Source organism: Miscanthus floridulus, chromosome 7 (assembly GCF_019320115.1).
Source record: "Miscanthus floridulus cultivar M001 chromosome 7, ASM1932011v1, whole genome shotgun sequence".
NCBI classification, from domain to species: domain Eukaryota; kingdom Viridiplantae; phylum Streptophyta; class Magnoliopsida; order Poales; family Poaceae; genus Miscanthus; species Miscanthus floridulus.
Window position 1 is genome coordinate 107,316,021 of NC_089586.1, and position 7,446 is coordinate 107,323,466.

The following is a 7,446-nucleotide window of genomic DNA, read 5'->3' on the forward strand; positions in this document are numbered from 1 at the left end:
TCAATAGTAAAGGTATATGTGTGTAGAAACATATAGTTTCCTTCTTTTTGGATCATAGTTGGCGGTTAGATTTTGTCGGTAAGAACCGCCAACACTAAGCAAGGCATGCTTTGCTTGGTCTCACACCAATGCTGTTTTGAGTTAGTGCGCAAATTGTGAGTTGAACTTAGGGTTCAAGTATTGTAAGATGGGGTTTAATCACAAGGATAGGGTCAACTACTCGGAAAACAAATGATAAGGTCAAAAAAATATGATAGGGTCAACTTTGTTATGATGAATTTCAGGTCCTAAAATAAGTGGTATTTGTAATAACTTTTTAAATGAGGGGCATGAGACGTGAGTAAAGTACAGACTGCCCTTTTGAATTTGTTTTGGATGAATGAAATTTGTCACAAGATATGAGAAATTGCAAAACTTTTCTTCTGGTCCTCAGAGAAAGCTTTTCTTCTTTATTTTTTGGCAAAGGCATGGAAACACTTTCGCGGAGAATTATTTTGATCTGGACCGTGGAATCGCCCTAGTCGTGATCTCGACACCTATTCTCCTCTCACTATTTCCTAGCTACTTATACTTTTAGGGCTCATTCGGTTGTTCTGGAATGAGGTCAGGATTCGTTCCGGCTATTAGTTGCTATATAAATTAGCCTGTGGTTCCAGGTGGAAATCTTCTATGGCACAATTCCGAGAGAAACAACGGGCCATTAGGAAATTGAATTTCAGCTAGCTAGCCGAGCTTACAGGAAAAGGGCTAGCCAAGCAGGTTTCCATAGGTGGATTTTGTTTCTCGTGAAAGATGGAGTTTACAGTGAGAATCCGATTCTAAAACAATTGTAGAAAAAATCTAGATACATACCAAGCACACCTAAAATACAAAATACACGGTACTTATGCACCATGCTTGTGATACGTCTTTGCCAACTGTCACTTTCATGACAACCCCCAATACACGGGGACGGGGTGCATCCTTTCCTTATATATTTTTGTTCAGAAAAACAACAATAGCTCTCTCTCTCTCTCTCTCTCTCTCTCTCTCTCTCTCTCTCTCTCTCTCTCTCTCTCTCTCTCTCTCTCTCTCTCTCGCTCTCACTAGAAATTAAAATGCTTATAAGGAGAGCATGAGGTAAGAATCCATTATTCATGCCTCATACTATTGAGTATTGATTAGCGCACTTGTTTCGCAAATATACGATATTGTAAGAGCATCTCCGTAGAATCTTTCTAGAAAACTATTTTCTATATCTTGTTGGAGAGTATTCATGTCAGCCATACCAGGATGCTTTGAGTATTTGAATTCAATGCAATATGGATTGAATGTCGGGATTCAAATATAGATTATCCATTTAGTATTTGAATCAAATACCTGTCTCTTTTTCACCCTTATTATGCGGGATAGCATTTGGACAAAGTCCACTTTTCATAATAGCAAAATTTCAAATTTCTCTTGCACCTCCATGACACCAGGTCTTCCATAAGTAACACCTGACCAGGGTTCAAAATTTTCGCCGAAATTTCATGAATTTCGAGGGGTGGCCGGTAGAAAAATCCAAAATTTCGTACTACACTAATACATGTGCTATATAACTCTAGACTCAGATTTTCTATTGTTTATATTGTATATTTTTCTACTCAATATATGTGTAGTCAGCAAGTCATGCTTATATTTTATTTAGATCCTAAAACTTTAGAAAAATCATACTGTACTTCATGTTTAAGTCATACTAAAAAACTTTCGACAAGGAAGAAATGTTATTTTTACTTAGCAATCAATGTAAAAAAAATTGAGCATCTGTCTCAAGTCTTGAACTTAATCTTGGCTGGACAGGGCTTATCATGCATAATGAACCCAATCCATTTAGCTAAGCAGTATGCTAATATAGGGTATCGTTCGCTTAGAAATGTCGGAGAATTGCCTCCGCCCACGTACCTGAGAGCTGAGACCTGAGTGAAGAGAGACCTCCCGATTGCACTCGATCGCATCTTGACAGTAGAATATGGTCAGGAGGTGACCGTCGTACGTTGTGACGATGGAGAAGTTGCACCGCCCGGGACTGTGAACAATGCACCACACACTTGCACGAAAGGTGAACGCCGAACGGTCGGTCGCAGTTCCGCGTGCTGTGTACCGAGAGCCTTAATTTTGTAGATCTCCACACACACCGTTTATGAGCTTTTGGCTTTTTGGGACTCATCAGAGCGTCACAAGTTTCAGCATGCGATTGTCGCAAAAAAGAAAAAGAAAAAAGGGTTTCGGCTTGTGATTCGGTCGATGCTCTGGCACTTGGCAGTTGGCAGGGAAGAAACATGCGCCGCCCGACGAATGCGTATAGGCCTAGTGGAGCAGTGGGATTGGGCGCTTGGTACTGGTTCTCGTAGCAATTTGTCTCTCTGTCCATGTCGTGAAGTGTGGCTCACCTATGAATCGACAGGTCCAGGGCCCACGGACCGACGTCTAGTAATTTTACCGGTTCGGTAGGCCTCGTACATTCTTCCCGAGTTTCCCCAAGAGTCTGAGAATTATTTAATAAAAAATATTTTTTTATCAAGTCTATTTAATTAGTGCTCTATTTTGCTACGTCTAACCATAAACAAAGAATTTGTCTATACAACAACCGGTTGTTTTAGTCCCTCCCAACAATCAGATTTTTTTCATATACTTACAGCTGTCCTGTAGCTATATTTACACCGTCATATTACTATATTTACAATAATCTCTTTAGTGTAATTTATTGGACAGAATAATGTAATCTAGGGATAACAGCAATATATGCCAAAATTTTCAGAAAATTTTACAAATTATTTCTATAAATTGCAGATATCAGAGAAATATATGTCAAATTGTTCATAAATTATTCACGAATTTCAGAAAAAAATACAAATTCTTCCAAATTATGGTGGGACCCACTCTCCCAACCTTATCCCTTCCCTCTTCCATACCCTTCTCGGACAGGCCTGACTCCGACGTTGCCCGCGCCTTCCCTTCTAATGCCACCTACACCTTCCCTTCCGATGACGCCCGCGCCTTCCCTTCCCTTCCCGGACAGGCCCAATGGAGACACCACCCGCACCAGGGGACGCTCGCGCTTGTGTTGGGGCGGCGGCAGTGGGAGCGGAGAGCAGAGCAAAAACCGATTGTTGAAGGCTCCGAAAAAAATGGTTTCAAATTATGGTTGCCATAAAATATGTCGAGCAAAATGAAAGTCACAGTTGCGGTAAAGTTTGCAAGAAAATAAGTTTATGACGTGTGGGACAAGGGGAAGTGTGATGCGCCAAAGAAATTATGACATAACCTGTTGTGTGGTAAGTTAGGGTCATGAATTCTCTATATCTATATTTTGTACATATTTTATAGGGCCATCGCCCTACTCGCCGTCTTAAACTTGGCTGAAAGTGGTCGAAAAACACTGTTCTAGCTGAAAATGTTGTGAGAGAAAAATACTGTTCCAGTTGAAAAAAAGGAGCCGAACAAGCCGGATTTAAGGTAAGCCGAACGGAGCCTTTAGCTTGCAACAAACTAGGGATAGAGGATCACCGTCTTTAGCTTGCAAGAAACCAAGGATAGAAGATGACGATGTTTAGAGATCTAATTGAAGAAACTGTTGGAGTATTTTTTTTTTAATGAAAATATCTACTCCCTAGGGCAGGTGTTTGATAGGCTGATAACGGTGGCTAAAGTTAGCTCAAATTAGTTTTGTTAGCCCTGCTATTAGCCTTCACCTCTTTCTTTTCCAAAAAAGCATCGGCATCCGGCGCTTCTCATATTCGTTCTTGTCTGTAACTAAAGTAGTACTCTCTTTTATTTCAACTGTAGCTAGTTCTATATTTCTTTTAGGTACAAAACTTTTGCTAAACAACTTACAATTTACGACGGAGGGATAAATATGGTTCGAATCAAGCTTTAAAAATAATATGGTTCTAGGCACACTTTTAACTGAGATCATTATTATACCCCAGATTTTTCCCTCGGATTCAAGCCAGGTGCTCCAAGGGCGAGAGAGAAACGTACTTATTGCAAAGAGCAAAGGGGCAACACCAAAATGCATAAACTTGCATGAAAATGCTGTTATGTACATCCATTTCTCTTACACTGTTGCTCACGACGTGCAGAAAGTGGTCCAACAACAAAAGAAACCGAAAGAACACAAAGATACTCGAGGGCGTGGTTGCTTCCTTTGCTTGCACATATATTCTGACGCGCTACTCATCTCGATCGGACTGTTCGTTGCCTCCTTCAGAGAAGCCGATCGGATGCCGCTCTGTGCCAGCCGATCACTAGATCGCAACGGGCACGTTTGCCGCGAGTGGGACACGGGCCGGCTCGGCGGCGGCAGGAGCCTCATGCCTGCGGCGTCGCTCCTCTGTCATCGTCGGACGCTTCGTCTTCGAGCGCATGCTCTCTCCCGCACCGTGATCGTCCCTGACCATCTGGTGGTACCTGCACTCCTCGCTACAGAACGGCGTGTCCCCTCTGTTGTTCGCAACAACGGGGACGATCAGAACACCACTACTCTGCATTGCATGCATCGGAAAAGCTGGATGAATGAAGCATACAGGCCCGCCGCCGGCACAAGCACGAACCTGTACATGAAGATGTCGCAGTCCCCGGCGAGGCGCTTCCCGCAGAGGGAGCAGGCGTCCATGGCGTGGCGGCAGGTCTCGCTCTCGCCGCCGTCGAGTGGCTCGATGCCAAAGAAGGAAGAGGAGGAAGACGCCATCATTTTTCAGCGTTGGAGCTGAGCCTTGGGGACTGGGGTACCACTGTCACACTGCTATGCTATGCTACCACACTGAAGCACTGAGCTGAACAAGTCTGAAGCTTTGCTGCCAACGACGAGCAGAGGAGCAAGTCTTTCTTCCTCTTATAAAGGGGCAGGGGCAGACAGAGGACGGGGGAAATACGGCAAAGTGGCTGTCGAGTTAGGTGTGGACGAGCGAGAAACCGTGGCTAAGTTTCCAGGAACCTCTTCTCGTTGCTCCCTTCAGTCCCTTGTTCCTTTCCTTGCTTCCCTTGTACTGCATCGCAACCGGCCAGCGCAAGTTTGGCCGTACGAGCAGCGCTAGGGGCAGGGCAATAAGAAAGCCTTGCAGTACAGGTTTTTGTTTGCTGGCTTACGGCTTACCCGCGTGCCAGGCCCCCTGGCCGTTTTTGCTCGCCTTGGTGGCGCCGGCGTTGTTAACTGCGATGCCGCAGGCAGAATCCACCGGAAGATCTGCAGTAGCAACAACGGCGGTCCAATTCTTTATTGCCCACGCTTGATTCTGTGGGCCCCACCTGCTGCCGCTGCTGGCTGGTTGTTTAGGCATAGTTTAAATTCAGTGCGTAAAGTTTTTGTTGTTTAAATTCAGTGCGTAAAGTTTTTGTTGTCACATCGAGTGTCGTATGAGAATGTTGCATGAGGTGTTTGGATACTAATAAAAAAATAAATTATAGAATCTGTTAGGGCAGTTCCAATGAAAGAAATTAGTAGTTTCTATAACATAGGATACCGCACCAAAAAAAGTACTGCTTTTCAACCCATGGTTTCTATGAGTAATAATTATTTTCTCTTTCTCTCTCCTAACTCTATCGTCTTCCTTCAATGGGAGTGCAACACGAGCTCCCTAGAAACTGGTGGTTTCTTCCCAATGGCGATTTCATGGTTTCTTGGTGCATTGGGTCAAGAGTAGACCTGATTTCTTCATGAGGAAACCATTTCTATGATTTTTTGCTCTCTTTCTTCATTAATTAAGTTGCCATGTCAGCGTTTTGCCTACGTGGCAAGTCATTTAATGAGGATAGAAACCATCATCAATACACCATTGGGACTGCCCTTAGGTAATCCACGATACGAATTTATTAAGCCTAATTAATCCGTCAGTACCACATGCGTTACTGTAGCACCACATTGTCAAATCATGGACTAAATAGGCTTAAAAGATTCGTCTCGCAAATTAGTCGCAAACTGTGCAATTAATTATTTTTTTAGTCTATATTTAATACTCCATGCACGTATCTAAATATTTGATGCGATAAGAAGTATGTGCCGGTGTCGCCACGTGTTGTATTGGCCAGATCGGGACAGCTTTATTTACAGCCTGGTAATCTGTGTACAACGCAACTCAACAATTTACAATTGTACTACTACTGCCGATCCCTCCGATCCAGCCTGTTCGGCTGACATGAAATCCGGCACTGTTTATGTTGGATCCTTTTTATGCTAAAATTTTATGAGAAAAACACTGCTCTGGCTAGAAAAAAAAAGACAACCAGCCAGCTGAATAATACCAGCCGAACTATAGTTCAACTGAGAATACATGCACATGGTGTTGGGCGTTGTTGGCCCAAGGATCGGGCCATTGGGAACGCCGGAACAAGGAGAGGGGTTGGGATCTGGGCGGACGCATGTTTCGTTTCCTCGCGCTTTGAGGCAGTCCGACCGAGGAGTCCGCGGGGAAAAAGTGGGCGAAAGGGCGAGGAAGGAAGCCGTGTGCTGGACGACGGACGGACGGGACGACGGTGGGCTGCCGTCGTGCGAGGGCGACGCGCGCCGGCAAGCGGCTACCGGCTACTGCTGCCGCATTGCTTTATGCTTTTGTGCTCTGCTCGGTGTGCTCGCCTCGCCGTGTCTCTTGTCGTGACGTCGCTGGCTTTACGGAGCTTGGAACGCTGGCACGGCAACGACCAACGAGGCAACGTAACTGGCAATGTCGTCCTCGTCCCGCCGTGTGATTGGGTGTTGCGTTGACCGACTTGGAACGAAGTCTCCGTCCTTGACTCCTTGGTGAGAGAGCTTGACCCCGTGGCGACCGAGCCGGACCTGAATTACGCGCCGACGGTGGTGGTATTATTACAAAATTTCTGCGTGACGATGTTGTAAGAGAAGATTTCTGCGTGACGCACGGGCCGTGGCACAAGATGATGACGACGCTATGGGTCCAGTTTGCAGCCCATGACCCTGGACTTGGGGCTTCCTCTGGTCCTAGGCCATAAAGTTTGTGTTAGGCCCGACACGTAACTCGCCCAAAATAAGATGATGGAAAAGGCTCCGAAAGTCACCGTTAACCGAACCCAAAATGAAATACAAGGCCCACGTAAGCATGGAAACAGATACAGATGAAGCAGGCTACAGCCCATAGTTTGGCGGTTTGGCCAATGCATATTCCGTACCCTCTGACCTTACCCTTTCACTCTATTTTTTTTAATACTTTTGGAGGCCCTCACATGTTGCAGGAATTGTTGCATTGTACCACACCACCACTGCATGCACAGGGTCTTCTCAAAAGAAAAGAAAAAAACCCACGGCATGCACAGGGGTATTTTAGGGAAACGACTCAAATCTTCATAGGTGAAAATGAAATGGCTACTCCGACTTGAAAAAAAAGGAGGATTGTGTGATTGTGTCCATGATGTCGCCACACTATGTCGCAAGTGTCGTGGACAAATCATCCGCCACACTTTTGGTGAGCATGG